Source organism: Podarcis erhardii (assembly GCF_964252035.2).
Source record: "Podarcis erhardii genome assembly, chromosome: 9".
Taxonomy (NCBI): Eukaryota; Metazoa; Chordata; class Lepidosauria; order Squamata; family Lacertidae; genus Podarcis; species Podarcis erhardii.
In genome coordinates this window covers 31,329,744-31,344,703 of record NC_138512.1, presented here as the reverse complement: position 1 = coordinate 31,344,703, position 14,960 = coordinate 31,329,744, and the positions used below count along the sequence as shown (strand labels likewise).

The 14,960-nt window shown below is 43.2% G+C and overlaps 1 long non-coding RNA gene across 1 annotated transcript in view; it reads right to left on the bottom strand.

The window, feature by feature from the left end:
• The window catches only part of LOC309349510, a 53,246-nt gene extending 41,150 nt beyond the window's left edge, over window positions 1–12,096 (bottom strand). The window contains exon 1 of the long non-coding RNA XR_014159988.1: window positions 12,016–12,096. This is a non-coding gene — a long non-coding RNA (uncharacterized lncRNA). The remainder of the gene's footprint in view (window positions 1–12,015) is intronic.
• Window positions 12,097–14,960: the final 2,864 nt, after the last annotated feature.

Genomic DNA, 14,960 nt, shown 5'->3' with positions numbered 1-14,960 from the left:
AGGGCACTAACTAGCTTTGTGGGGTGTAGGGCAGGTCACATGGAACATACAACTCCAACACTTCCCTGCCACTCCCAAGGGATGCAACTAGGGTGGTGTCCCATGCCCAGGGCACCAGATTCAAGGGGGTGTCAAATCATGATTAATGTTAAATGTTTGCATACTGTAATAGACCTATATATATATATATTATTTACAAAAATAAAATGTATTTATTCTAATAATGTATTAGGTGACACTATTGGTAAGGGACTGCATGAAAAAATATGTGTAAAATTACTGATAGAATAATTATGATTTTTAAAATGTTTCTCCTTTACGTACTATTGCACATAATAATGTAATGTAATTTAAATAAATATGTTTGGGTTTTTTATCATGTTATTACAACTGTTGTTAATTTTTTATGTCACTACATACATGGTTGACTATGGGATGCATTTCATGTTGTTGGTCCTGGGTGCCAAAATAGCCACTTCCAACCCTGCTAGCTCCCTGTCTCCTAGCATTTTCTGCCTGGTGTAGCTGCTTCACACTGCCTAATGGTAGGCCCAGCAATGAATCTTCTGTATGTGTGTATTGGCTGAGAAAAGAATAATAATAAAAAATCTACTTGGATGTACTAATTAGCTCTCTCTTTCTATGGACTCAGCCAGATGCTCAAATTGTGGTTCATGAGCTCCCTTCAAGTGGGCCATGGAAAGGTTGAAAAAAAGTCAAGAATATTTGTATTTGTTTCTGCATTTGATTAGTTTGCTTTCTGACTCTCGTGGTTGGCCCAGTTTTGACCAGAACTGGGTTATCAAACTAGCCAACAAGACTTGGAGCTGGGACCCATGATTTTATAATAAACTGCTAGTTCACTGTAGTCATATTTCCCTTAAAAATGTACTTATGTTCTGTCTTAGGACCTATGATTTTATAATACAATGCTGATTTTGATGGTGATGCCAGAGATGAAGAAAATAAACACTGTTAAAACATGAGCTTTGATTTGTTAAACTATTGCTACTACTACTACGTGGTTCACTGAAATCCTCAGAAACACTTTAGTGGAAGTACATGGTACATGATACAATACATTTATGCCAGGAAAGGACCAGCTTCAGTTCTCATTCTAAGATTTTCCTGTGCCTAACTAGGTAACTACTGTGTTACAGTTTATCTTGTGCCCATCCAATTATGCTTAGTTTAGATGTGAATAAATGGTTATTGACCAGATCAATAGCCTTAGCAATGCTATACTACATGTATAATGGCTGTAAAAAAAAAACAAAAAAACGGTTGTTTCTTTAGCCGCAAGAGAAGAATGGCTAGGCTAAATATCGAACTATATTTGCCTCATTAGGTTATATTCAGATTAAAAGTGGATAGGAAAGGAAATCCGTTTTTTAAAAAATGACTTCTAGTTCCTCCCTCTATCTCAGATTAATTAGAATTTACCAGTAAAGGTACTTATTAAACATCACAATTAGGTTTTATAGCAAGCATATTAAAGTTTATGAAGAAACTGAGCAGCTGTTCGTTTCAATTTGCAATATATGAAGACTTAAATTTGCTTTTGTCGTCAAAGTAAGAAAATGAAATGAAGCCATGTATATACTATTTTCTCATATAAGGAGCTCCTCAACTACAATATTTGTATATCATATGAATTCCTATTATTGTTAATATATATCCATATGTCACACTACAGTCTTATTCTGTATGTAGTAGTTCTAATGTTAGCATCAGGCTTTAAAGATTAACCAATCATACGAATTTGTTGATTCCACATAATCTACAGCATATCTGGGAAATGAGGCACATACAGTACCTGGCAAAACAGAAGACTGGAAATATAGCTGAAGAAATAGGGTGGTATTCTAACTGTCATTGACATTGCAGAATCTGCAGTCTGGTTGATTTGATACCATTGGCCCTTAGCTTTCCTCTTGCATGAAGGCATCAATCTCACCGTGATGGAACAGAATTTGGTGACCATACTAGGAAGCCAAAAAGAAGCAGACATCTTTCAGTTATCACATTGTCCTTTTATTTTATTCCTCAGAATTTTTCAGTGTCTAGAATGCCTTAAGTCAGTCTCTCTCTCTCTCTCTCTCTCTCTCTCTCTCTCTCTCTCTCTCCCTCTCTTTCTTTTGCACACACACACACACACACACACACACACACAACCCCACATAATTGACTTGGGTTTGGAATCTGAGATTCTTAAACCAACTACAACACCAGGGATTTTATATCCAGGTTCAACTAGATTGACTTACTGAAGCAACAAGCAATCACTGAGGACAGTCTAACTGTAAAATACAGCGGCAAGTTTCCCATTTTGTTTTGAGTTTTCCATTGAGGTAAACTCATTGTTTTATGCATTTGAAGGCTAGGGTTATTGCAACTGGGGTGGAGATTAAACTTCTCCTTCTACTTTTCTTTACTCCTGCACCCCTCAATTTGCTGCAGAGGGTACCTCAACTGTCTGGAGAAGATTTGGGGGCATGGGAGAGGGCTACAGGGGGAGAAGAGGAAGGGAAAATCATCTGTGTGCAAGCAGAAGTCTGTTGTGCAATATGACATCACTGGCGGATACCCACAGGGACTTCCATTTTAGGAAAATGCAGGGTTCTTTTTTCATATTCTCAATGTGAAATAAGGCCAGAGAATTCCTAAAGCGCTTTCCATTAGTACTGTTCAAGCACTGTAATTTGGTCAAGCTAATGCTGATTTAATAGAAAATGAGATTATTTACAGATAGTTCTGAAATGTGGGCATGAGTGCAGATGTGCTGCTGTTGAGGAAAGGGGAGATTTGTCCATTTGCTATCAGATGTTTTAGAATGTTCATCTGATTTATTTATTTATTTATTGCATAATTGATTGGTTTTTTTAAAGAATACATTTCATGAAGTCCAACATAAGGACCTAGGCACTCTACATTTTGTAGTACATAACTGCTTTTTAAAAATAAAATAAAAACCCTCTAACCCCGGGCAATGGGTTAGAATACAGGAGTTACAAAAGAGCACCTTCAACAGAGCCATAAACAGGCACTTAGAACTCTGAAAGATCATATCATTTCCTAGTGGACAGAGTGCTTAACTCCATTAGTGCCACAGTCTGATTAAATCACACCACATCACATTTTAAAAGCGTTTCAGCCAATTAAGTCGGCCCCACAGTGCTCAATTCATCTCTGCTTTTTCGAAGGCCATAAAGATGTTGGAAACAAATTTATGATCTGGCCTATAAGTGAGATGACTTATTATAATACAGCTACGGTTAAAGCAGTTTTGTGAAAATAAGAAGGGATGGGAAATATTATCTCAAATCAAACTTCGGTATGGGGCTTTTAAAATTATTTTTTGTATTTGTAAGTAACAGCCACTGATTCAGAAAATCTTTAATTGCACTTTTCAGAGGGTTTTTCTCAGTGCAGCAAGAAATCAGAGAGCCGAGAAAATCAACTAGCTGGAACAGAGTGAGGAGTGGGAAAAAATAAGCTAAATTCATTTTCAACCACCTGACCCCTATCACGAAAATTTCTCCTTGTAACATTAATAGATCACCTCACTGGTAATACCACCAAGTAGCAGAGGAATGGATAAATATGATCTCTGATGTAAAATCCATCTAGATCCATCTTGCTAGCACATTTCAAAAAGCATTTCGGATGATTAGGTTGTTCCATTCATTCCTACATATCTGGCATTGCACAGATGCTAAGAAAGGTACCAGGGAGAGTGCTGAAGGCTTTTAGCAATATCTCTATGATTCATCACATGCACCTATGCAGCACAAAGTGTGCTATTTATCATCACATCCTTGACTGAAATGAAATATAGGGTCACTTACATTCAGCCCATGTCCAACCCAAAAAACAGCAGAGGGATGGAAGGGATTAAAAAATTGGCAATTGGAAATGTAAACTGTGTAAAATGAGGAAATCAGTGTGTACATGAAACAAATACGTCTAACGTATGTGAACTTTGGTTACATATTTGAAACATAGCTCCTGACTCATGTGAAGAGATTATTTCAACCAATCACAAATACATTCCTGACATAGCAGCAACGAAATTCTGAGATTTTCTCACATCCATCTTTCCATATGCACCTCTTCATGTTCTCTCCATAATTTTTTCGTTTGCTTCTTGTATCAACACAAGCCCTGCTGTTAGTTTTGGATCATCCACCAAGAACGGTGGTGGTCCCCTTGGTCTTTTGATATTATAGAGTCTCCATATTAACATATGGAGACTTTACAGTTTATTCCATCGGACTGAACTGTCTATTGTCACATTTCCTGCATACGTCCATTTTAACTTTACGGCCTTTGGCACTACAGCCATACAATTATCAGTTTTTATATCTTTTAATGATATTCCCGCAGTATGGACAGAGACCTCTGTGTGAGCAAGAGTAGACGAGAGCCTGCTCTGCTTTTTCCTCTTCGGGGAAGAAATAGTGCACATGACAAAGATCATAACGGGGGCTATCTCCATGGTAGAGAGGAAGTACTCACACAGTTCCTCCACAATGTGATTTCAATACCACCTCCAGCTGACTGTATGAATGGGAGGCCAAGAAACAAGGACTTTGCCCCGGGTCTTTTGTATAAATTGAATAGAAACCTCTGGTGCCCTTTTGACTCAGCAGGTGCCTCCGCTAATGGAAGATGAGGAGAAGCACCTCTAGCTGATTTCACTCTCCCTGCAACCACCAGGAGTTCCTGAAAACTGGCTCCAGGCAGTTTGGAGCACCCTACACAAGGTGGAATGGAAGGGGCTGCAGGGGGAATTGCAAATTGGCCCAAATCTCCTGCCCTCCCCTTCTGTTAGCAGAGGCATCTGCTGAATCCAAATCCTTTTTTGAGCATGAGGACTATTTGGATTTTAACAATAATTAAGAGCAGTACATTTCCTGGCTTTGCTTTAACTTGGTAATTAGCTGGGTTACTTGATGGGTGCTGTCAAGTCGTGGCCTGAAATCAAAAGAGCAAAGTGGCTTCCTGGAGCAAATTGAACTAACTTAGCAAAACAATAAATATGTGTATTGACAGGCAATGAGACGCTCCAGCCATTGTGGGGAAAGCAAAACTTTTCCATCCTGAACTCCGAGGATAAAAATTCTGGCCTGAAAAGAAGTAGGAAACACACACACAGAGTACATTCCATTAAAAAAAAAAATCCCCCTTAATCTAGATTTTCAAGATAGCCCTCAAAAGAGAACTATAAAACAAATATAAAACAAATCGGAAACATCACAAACAAAAGCAATTCTCATATCAACAGTAAAAAATACAAAAAGCATTTGATATAAAAGCAGTTAAAATCCTGGGCAATCTTTTTTTAAAAAAAAATGTCTAAAATTTGCGTCTCCGGGCAACCCAGTAACTTGGCGGCTTATAAATAATAGTAATTATTATTAAGAAAGCCTACAAAGCAGCAGGAATATTTAGAGAAGGACCTCCAGTGCCAGACTTAACAAACAGGTAGTTTCCTTTCTTGAAAAGAAAAGGAAGAAAAGCTAACATTTTCAATGAATATATCTCCTTCACAGACACCTCTGTGATGATGATGATGATGATGATGATGATGATGATGATGATGATGATGACTGTTATGTACTGAGTCGAATAGGATCCAAACTGCAGCAGTCTGATTGGTCCTAGAACAATAGGATCCAAAAGGCAGCAGTCTGATTGGTCCTAGAACAATAGGATTCAGAATGCAGCAGTCTGATTGGTCCTAGAACAATGCAGCAGTATGATTGGTTGGCAGGAACCACCCAATCATGCTCCAGATTGAAGTGAATCCACAACCTGATTGGTTTACAGTACAATTCCGGAATTAGCCAATCATGTGCAGCCCATTGTGTAAATAATGTATATAAGGCAGATACTTTGAGGGGACTTTCATTCATTCCTCCTCACCACTATGAGTTGAATAAAGAGCATGAAATCACTTTGCGACTCCGAGTATATTTCACTGGCGACGAAGGTGGGATCCCGCTGAGCTGACTGCCACACACAGCACCGCAGCACCGCCACCTGCCGCACCGCTGCCTCGCACCGTGTATCCAGGCTTCAGCTCCGGGACACAAGGAACTCAGAATGGCAACTGACAGCAACTTCTCGCCGTTCAACCCAGCATCTGGAGACTGGGAAGCGTACGCCTCCCGTTTCACCTTCCTCCTAGAAGCCAAAGGGGTCACCGATGATGAAGACGCCAAGAAGAGGGCAATATTCTTCAGCGTCTGCGGAGAGGAGACATTTGAAATCGCCCGGGCTCTCCTTGCGCCTGAAGACGTTGCTACTGTTCCATACAAAACAATAATGGAACAGCTGAAGGGGCACTTTTCGCCACAGCCCTCAGTGGTGGCTCGTCGAAATGCCTTCTACGCAAAGCGGCAAGCCCCTGGGGAAACCATAACTGGGTTTGTGACCTCTCTCCGCCAAGCCGCCCGGTTCTGCAACTTCTCAGAGCTGGAGAACATGCTTCGTGACCGCCTCGTCGGTGGCCTGAGGGATGAGAAGCTGCAACGACGCCTCTACGCTAAGAAGAACCTAACGTTCCAGGTCGCTCTGGAGGAGGCCCTGGCAACGGAAGCTGCCGAGAGGTCGACACAAGAGGCACGGCCGAGCCAGCCGTCCCAACCGAGGGTCCACCATGAAGACCTCACCGACGACTCAGGATCTGACAGGGAGGAGGTGCACCGAGTACAGCAGCGCACTCAAGCAGCCCACATACCACAGCTGCCTCGACGAGAAGGAGGGAACTGCGCAAGCTGTGGAGAAAGTCATGAGAGGAGGACCTGCCGTTTCCGCAATGCAGAGTGCAGACAGTGCAGAAAATCGGGACACATCGCCCGGGTGTGTCGGGCTCGGCCCACCCGACACCAGGCATCAAACGACCAATCCAAGAACCCCAGGTCCCGGGGCCCAACGCACCAAGGCAACTCGACAGAGCTCACGGACTTCCAGGTATACCAGTTGCCCCACCCCAACATAGAGAAAATTTATGTAGAGGTACAGATAGAGGGGGCCCCATGCCGCATGGAGCTTGACACGGGTTCAACTCTATCCATAATCTCGGCAAGGACCTTAAGGAAACTGTGTCCTACTGGGGGTCCCAAACTCAGGCCGGCCCCATTCACCCTCCGGGACTTCCAGAAACGTAAGGTCCCCACAATGGGGGTGGGGACCTTCAGGGTGCAATACCGAGGGCGGACGCGGCAACTGGACTTGCTTGTGGTCAAGGGCCCCTACATTAGCTTACTGGGATTGGCATGGTTTGGACCACTGGGGCTAGCTGTCACCGGGGTGAACCACACTAGCTTACAAGTGGACGTGGACGCCATATGCAAGGAATTTCCGGGGGTTTTCGATGGGAAATTGGGACAGTATACGGGCCCCCCCATTGCTCTACAGCTTGACCCCGCAGTACGACCAGTCAGGCTCAAGGCCCGCCGGGTCCCGTTCGCTCTGAAACCCCGTATAGACGAGGAATTGGACCGGCTCGTGGAGCAAGGAGTGCTGGAACCGGTACCTAATGCCCCCTGGGAAACCCCAATCGTCACACCTGTCAAGCCTAATGGCTCAGTCCGCATCTGCGCAGACTACAAATGTACCATAAACAAGGCCCTCACGGCCCATGCATACCCAGTGCCAGTGGTCAGCCATGTCCTTGCCACCCTGGCTGGGTCGAAAATTTTTGGCAAGCTGGACTTGGCCCAAGCATATCAACAGCTGCCAGTAGATGAGGCAACAGCAGAGGCACAGACAATTGTGACGCACAGAGGAGCATTCAGGGTAAAGCGGCTGCAATTCGGTGTCAGCGTGGCACCAGGCATATTCCAGAATCTAATGGACTCTCTCCTTAAAGGGATTCCTGGCGTCACCCCCTTCTTCGATGATGTGTTGATTGCCGGGCCCACACCAGAGGAGTTTGAGGACCGCCTCCGCACCGTTCTGCACCGTTTCCAGACAGCGGGTCTCAAGGTAAAGCGGGAAAAATGTCTACTAGGAGTGCCCCAGGTGGACTTTCTGGGATTCATGGTGGATGCAGAAGGGGTCCACCCGACTGGGGACAAGGTACGGGCCATTTGTGATGCCCCAGCGCCCAGGAACAAGACTGAACTTCAGGCCTTCTTGGGACTATTGAACTTTTACCATTCCTTCCTTCCCCACAAGGCGGCGGTAGCGGAGCCCCTACACAGACTCCTGGACAAGCGGGCCCCTTGGGTGTGGGGCCATCGCCAGGAGGCCGCATTCCAGGCAGTCAAGGACTTGCTTGTCTCAAACTCGGTCTTGGCACACTTCGACGAGAAGCTGCCGGTGGTGCTAGCATGCGACGCCTCACCCTATGGCATTGGCGCTGTCCTGGGACACCAACTCCCAGATGGAAGAGAGGTACCGGTGGCATACTTTTCCCAGACACTCAACGCAACCGAGCGGAACTACTCACAAATCGACAAGGAGGGCCTGGCAATCGTGAAGGGAGTAAAAAAATTCCATGATTTCTTGTATGGGCGGCCCTTCACCGTGGTGACTGACCACAAACCGTTGCTTGGCTTGTTTGCCCCCGAAAAGCAGACCCCCCAAGTGCTGTCTCCTCGTGTCCTCAGGTGGTCAATTTTCCTTGCCAGCTACCAGTATGCACTGATTCACCGCCCTGGGAAGGCGATGGGCCATGCGGACGCCCTCAGCAGGCTACCACTACCAGAAACAGGCCCCGACCCGGCACCTGCACAAGAGGTTATGAGCCTGGAGCTGCTTCCCGACCGCCCCATTCAGGCACAAGAAGTTGCACACCATTCCAAGAAAGATAGGGTCATCTCCCGGGTCCTGGACTGGGTGTGGAGGGGATGGCCCAGCAGCAGCCCCGGGCCAGAATTCGCCAGCTACACAACCCGCAAACATGAACTGTCGGCCCACAAGGGGTGCCTGTTATGGGGAAGCAGGGTCGTTGTTCCCCAGCCCCTCCGCAAAAGGGTCCTCACAGCCCTACACGAGACACACCCAGGGGTAGTAAGAATGAAGGCCCTTGCCAGGAGTTATGTGTGGTGGCCGGGGATCGACGGAGAGATAGAGGCCTGGGTCAAACACTGCCAGGCCTGCCAAGAATCCCGCCCAGATCCCCCAAGGGCCCCAGTCCAGTCCTGGGAGTCTGCCCGAGCACCATGGTCACGCCTGCATGTGGACTTCGCTGGCCCCTTTCAGGGGAAAACATTCTTCATAGTGGTGGACTCCTACACCAAATGGCTGGAAGTCGCACTGGTACCATCCACTTCTACATCCGCAGCCATCCGGGTACTACGCAGGCTGTTTGCAACGCACGGGCTCCCTGACACTCTCGTCCCAGACAACGGGACTGCATTTACGTCAGGAGAATTCCAAACCTTCACAGCGCAGAACGCCATCCGCCACATCCGTTCGGCGCCATTCCACCCTGCCACCAATGGCCAAGCAGAACGCATGGTGCGGACCACCAAGGACACCCTTCGCCGCATGACGCAAGGGGATTGGGAGTACCGCCTTGCCACATTCCTTCTAGCACAGCACAGCACCCCCAGCTCAACGACTGGCCGGAGCCCCGCTGAACTACTAATGGGTCGGCGCCTTGCAATCAGATTGGACCGCCTTCACCCCGATAGAGCTCAGGATGAGGTAGGGGTGGGGGAAGGCAGGAACCCCCGGACCTTCGAGGCCCAGGACCCAGTGTACGCAAAGAATTTTGGGGCAGGCCCTGCATGGGTACCCGCCACAGTCACCAGGGTCACTGGCCCCGTGTCGTACGAGGTGCTAACGGATGGGGGGCAATGCTGGCGCCGCCACTGTGACCAGATACGGCGACGATTCCCGGGAGAAAACCAGGAGGAGGAGGACAGGTCAGAGGAGTCCCAGGGGAACAGTGGGGCAGTGAGGCCCATAGAGCAGCAGGGGCCAGCAGGAGAGGCAGAACCAGTAAATACAGAGAGGTCCCGGGAGGCCGAAAGGACACCGGAACCAGAACCACGACTGAGCGAGCCGGTTGCGCCAGACCAAACAGCCCCATCACAGCCAGCATCCTTGGAACACGAGCCAGAACCAGAACCCCGGACCAGGGAACACCCCAGGCCGCAACGCACACGTAGGCCGCCAGCGTACCTTGAGGACTATGAATGCGACCTCCCGGGCAGGACTGGAACTTAGAGGGGAGGGGTGTTATGTACTGAGTCGAATAGGATCCAAACTGCAGCAGTCTGATTGGTCCTAGAACAATAGGATCCAAAAGGCAGCAGTCTGATTGGTCCTAGAACAATAGGATTCAGAATGCAGCAGTCTGATTGGTCCTAGAACAATGCAGCAGTATGATTGGTTGGCAGGAACCACCCAATCATGCTCCAGATTGAAGTGAATCCACAACCTGATTGGTTTACAGTACAATTCCGGAATTAGCCAATCATGTGCAGCCCATTGTGTAAATAATGTATATAAGGCAGATACTTTGAGGGGACTTTCATTCATTCCTCCTCACCACTATGAGCTGAATAAAGAGCATGAAATCACTTTGCGACTCCGAGTATATTTCAATGACATTAAAATATCCTGTTCTTCTTCAATAAAAGAGGGAAAATGGAGACCATATTGTATCAAAGGTCTAGTCGCCGCTGGTATGTGAGGCATTCTGATAGAACAATACTCCATATATTATTAACCCAACCCAAATATTATTAGCCCTATTTCTGACTATCGGTCGAATAATAAAGGAATGAAATATTATTATCCCAAGTACATTCCATTTGAAATGCTTAGTTTTTTCAGTTTAGATTTTCTTTAAAAGGTTTTTTTTTGTTGTTGTTGTTGTTTTGCACACTAAAAGTTATTGTGTTTCAGCAGTGGAGAGAAACCACATCATCATGTTATCAGCTCTGCTGCAGAACTCGTCATATCTAGGCATAATAGCTAATATATAAATAACACATTTACTTTCTAGCCACAACCAAAGCTACAAAATTTCAAGGCAAAGGCCTGCTTTATCCTAGTTAGGGTGGGCAAGGCTTGAACAGGTTAATATTCTTATCCTGAACATTTTTACTCAGTAATGCACCTGGTGAAGTAGACTTTTTCCCTGTGAAAGGTTGCAGCCTGTTGGTCTTTAAGGCATCACAAAGCTCTTGATTGTTTCTATCAAGAAATCAGTATGAAATAATTGGACCTTGTGCATTAGTATTCTCATTTGTCATTGTTGCTGTCATATATATAAGCCTTTAAAAAGATCTTACTTGGAGGAACACAAGTTGCACAATATACCAATGTCTGAAGGTGCTTGGGTTCCTCTATTAGAATTATGAATTATAAAACCACTCAGCAGTTTTACCAGTTCTGTGGATTTTCAGTGATGGAGAATGCTAGATTTGGACTACACTTTTCAGCCATCTGTCCTCTTCCTTTCTTTTCAATGACTCTTGCACTCATTTTGTAAGTCATCAAAGACACTTTGGGATAAAAAGCATTATCAACCTTCTAGGACATTTCACATTGACTAAAGGAGAAAGAGATTTGTCTTTTTTATTGTTGATGGAGATGTTGCCATCACAGATCCTTAACACTTCCTTAGAATGGATTTGTAGCTTTTGGTAAATTCCATTTAAAGAATAGACTGAAGCTGTTTATTTGTGTAACTACATAATTCTATACATTAGGTTGTATCCAAAGCTACTTCTAGACCCATTGAAAGTAATGGATATAAGTAACTGAGGTCCATAAGTTCCAATGAATCTAGTCTGAGTAGGATGAAGTTTGGAAACAATCTATTACTTTTAATAATTATCTTTGTAATAAATCTACATACATGCATAACATTATTTCTTCTTAGAAAAGAGCAGAACAGCTAACACAGACCAATAACCAGATCTGTAGAGCCTCCTTTGCTTCTATACTACTCAACCATTAAGTGGTCAAAGACCATTCACTAGTCACTTCTAGCAAAATAGATACTCCATGTATTTTGGGGGCAAAGAAAAAGCAGAAACTTACCTGTTAATTCAACATAATTAAAAATAGCTTCTCATCTTAGTCCCCATGGCCTCATAACAGCCACCTCACCAAGCTGTTCCTTCACTGATCGACAGTGTCATTCACAGTCAACAGCTAGATGTACTTTTCCATTTTCCCATAAACATCTATGTGCCAAAATAAAATCACATACCAGCATGCATCTCACTGATGGCCTCACACTTTGACTTGAGCTGTCCTGAAGTGACAGGGGTAAGAGCACATACTGTTCTTGAGACCCTTCATGCAGGCATGTTCTGTCAGTCAATTCCAAAATAACATTCCGAATGGTCGTTACCTCCACAATTTCATATTCAGCAAACTGTGGCACTGACCCCATTTTTTTTAGCTTTTCATTTATCTCTGGTGTGGTTAGCAAAGATACATAATTTTTATTTCTACTGCCATGGGCCACGAAGATATTTAATGGGCTTGACCACAAACAATTTACACCCACAACTAAGGAAGTTTGTAAAGAGAGGTATAAAACAATAAACTTGAAGCTACGAGTCTGGGACACTAGCACATTCATATTTCAAAATGTCACAGCTTCTTAGGCATGTGGTTTGGGCTCAGCAGTAATATTGATATGCCTGAATATTGTGGTGTTTTAGAAAAACATAGGTAGAGCCTTCACTGTTGTTTAAGCTTTCTCTCCAGATCTCAGAATTGTAGTTAATTTCTTATTAAGTCAATAATTTCTATTGCAGTGCAATATAATTTCAACTAAATTACTCACAAAAATAGGTTTTTACAAGAATGATAGAAACATGGAAATTTATTTCGAGACTGACAAAAGGAACTTAATCTGTCAAAAATGAAAAAAGAAATACCAGTAACAGCAACCCTTTCCAACTATTTAAACGTAGGGGTTATCTTCAAGTCAGTGCTTTTAAGGTAGCACTATTTCTTGCCTGTTGTAGTATATAGCATCTGACTAGCATAAGTATTCATGTAGTTCATTAAACTGGTATCAGTTTCTCTTACTTGGTACATTAATAATATTGCCAGCTTGAAAAGAGAAGGAGGAGGAGGGCGAACACCGGTCTTGAACCAAAAATGATTTCTTGATTCTTTTAAAAGTAGAAAAGGCAAAAAGTTTATCCACACAGCAAAAGCATTATATTTCATAGGCAATATCTGCATTCTCATTTTATCAGAACCTGCTTCTTAGCATATGCGTTTTCCTGGCTCCATCTGTGCTAGCTGATGAGTTGGATGGGATCTTGAAGGTCATTTCCCTGCTCAGGGCAGCCGCAGATGGAACCCGCCCCCCCAAAAAAATCTCTGGTTATAATGGCACAATGCTTTTCATTCATATATGTATAACTCTTGTTTGTTGTTGTTGCATTCTAATGTGATAAACTTTGAAAATGTCCTACATTATTATTATGTTCATATCCCACCTTTCCTCCAAGGTGCTCAAGGTGGGATACATGGGCTTTCCTTTCCTCTCAACAACTTTTTGAGGTAGGTTAGGCTAAGCAACAATGATTGGTCCAAGCTCTTCCTGTTAACCCTGTTAGACAAAAAACATAATTTATGGGCTGACTGGGACTAAAAGCTCTCTCTCTCTGTATACATGTGTGTATGTGTGTGTAGATTGGTAGAAGAAAGTCTGTACAAGTAGAGGCCTTAGGAGCTCAAAAGGTCAAAGCAGGTATGGAAGAAGCATAGGAAGAAGGACAACTTGCAATCCAGCAAGATGAAGAATATCCAGAAAATATATTTCTTCATAGCCTGGGCACAAAATAGGCTAGAAATAGATCTGTACAGGACTTTTCCAGGACATTCTGCATTAGCTGATTATATTGATCCCAGTTACTAACATTGTCACAAACCTTTTCTCTCCTCACATAATGTTGGAATTTACAACCCAACAATGTCTGAAGTTATTGATACACCTAGACAGATGCACTTGTGTGATAAATCTCATTTGCCATGCACTGCAGTGTATTATTGGTTCCTATCCAGACTTTCTAGAGGGCATGATGTAAAACAATGCCGGCTTTCTTTGTCCTGATGCTAATGCATATAGAAACATTTTCAAACACGCTAAAAATGAATCATAGTCATTATTCAATTGCAAAGTATTTATCATAAAATAACCCATGTTCTTGCTGGCTGAACTATTGCTTGTTCTTTGAATATTTGACTAATGCCATTTATTTATTTTTTACTAGAATTAAGAATAGGTGCTAAATGAACCAAATATTGTTCCCATGAAGCCATGAGTCTATATTAGCAGTCTCAGTTTTCTCTTTCCAGCGTATTCTCATTTTAAAATATTTAATGACACTTGATAAATGTACAGTTGAGTCAAATATTCTACATAACCTAGATCCACTTTAAGAAAAGTTTCATCACTTACAAATTTGAACATTACAATTATACTTTATTAATCTCTTTGATTAAGATCGATCATTGCTCATTCAAGAATTATTGGAAATTTAAATCCTCATTGAAATGTCTAGACTTATAAGCTAGATCATACTTTATAGCCATATAAAAATTAGTAGTAATAGATCATGGTTGCCAGCTTAGAATCTTACTTCTGATATAGTAAAAATACTTTACTAATATTTGGGAGAGAAACAGGGAGATAATATGCTTATTTTAACACAGACATAGATAGATATATGATAGAGGGATAGATAGATAGATAGATAGATAGATAGATAGATAGATGATAGATAGATAGATAGATAGATAGATAGATAGATAGATAGATGAGATAGAGGTTAAGGAGTGAAATTAAACAAGTGGCTGACTTCAACAAGAGGCTTTTATTTTAAGAATCTGTTGATCTTAGCTATGTGAGTTTGGGCAGCAACCACAGATATTTTAAAGAACAAGTATTTATTTTCTCTACATACTGTCATCTATCTGCTTATAAAGCTATCCCAAAAGTTTCCAAACCCAGTAGA